Source organism: Arachis ipaensis, chromosome B05 (assembly GCF_000816755.2).
Source record: "Arachis ipaensis cultivar K30076 chromosome B05, Araip1.1, whole genome shotgun sequence".
Taxonomy (NCBI): domain Eukaryota; kingdom Viridiplantae; phylum Streptophyta; class Magnoliopsida; order Fabales; family Fabaceae; genus Arachis; species Arachis ipaensis.
The window spans coordinates 5655478-5656590 of record NC_029789.2 but is presented as its reverse complement, the minus strand read 5'-3'; positions in this window follow the sequence as shown (position 1 = coordinate 5656590).

Genomic DNA, 1113 nt, shown 5'->3' with positions numbered 1-1113 from the left:
ATTTACATTTACTATAATTTACACACATATATATATATAAATCAGTAAAATGAAGTATTTTTGTTAGTTAATAGTCGACCAAAATTACTAAAATATGCTTACTCCTAACACTTTCTGAATTATAAATTGTGAAATCGATTGCGTACATACCAAGTTCTCCTTTGTTTGCCGGAATAGCACTCATGTTATTACAACTAAGTTTTCAGAAGCATGGAGGGTCTAATTTCGAAGTTGAACGACTCATGAATTATATATATGTTTTAGATAAGCAAATAATTATATACATACGAGTAGTTGTAGGTTCGCTTAGGCAGCTAGGTTTCCGGCGCCCAAAGGATTTTAATATAGCAAACATGTAATGTCAACTTTTAGTTATTCCCCACTATATTATTATTTTATATTTATATGCTAAGTGGGTTGCATATTTCTCTAATGGAGAAAGTGCTGGGTTTGCAACCATAGTAGCTAGGGAAACCGTACTACACTTTGATCAAACAAGCGCTTCTTTCTTTCTTTATATCGTATTCCTCCCCCGGCCCTTGAATGCATTTGATTCCATAAAGCACTTAGCTTCGAGAATATGCTGCCAAAATAAACTAGTTTGCCCCCGTCCAACCAATGATCTTTGGTTACTATTACGTACCTTATTAGATGGTTATAAACATCTAAGATGTTTTCTGATCTCAACATATTTGAAAATGGAGTACTAGCTAGTTCAACTGTATGTTCAAGTGAAAAAGCTTGAAGAATTTTAATACTAGTTTCTTTGGATATGACACTTAATTAATACTTTAGTAGTTTTGTAGAATATTTTAAATTATATATATCTTGTTGCTATTTTAGCTACATTTTTAATGTTTAGATCTGAGCATTATTGAATGATTGAGTTTTGAAAATCTCTGACTTTAATTTAAGCAAAACTAAGAATCTCTAGTGACGATCATGTAATTAATAAGGTATAGCCAGCATAAATATATAGATTCTCTCTGACAATCAATTAGTAAAGTATATAAGTTGCTTTTGTTTTTGAGACTGAAATTGAGTATTGTGTTTAGTAATTAGAATTTGGAACTAAAATTAAAATTTTAAGATATAAAATTTTAATTTTTTCAG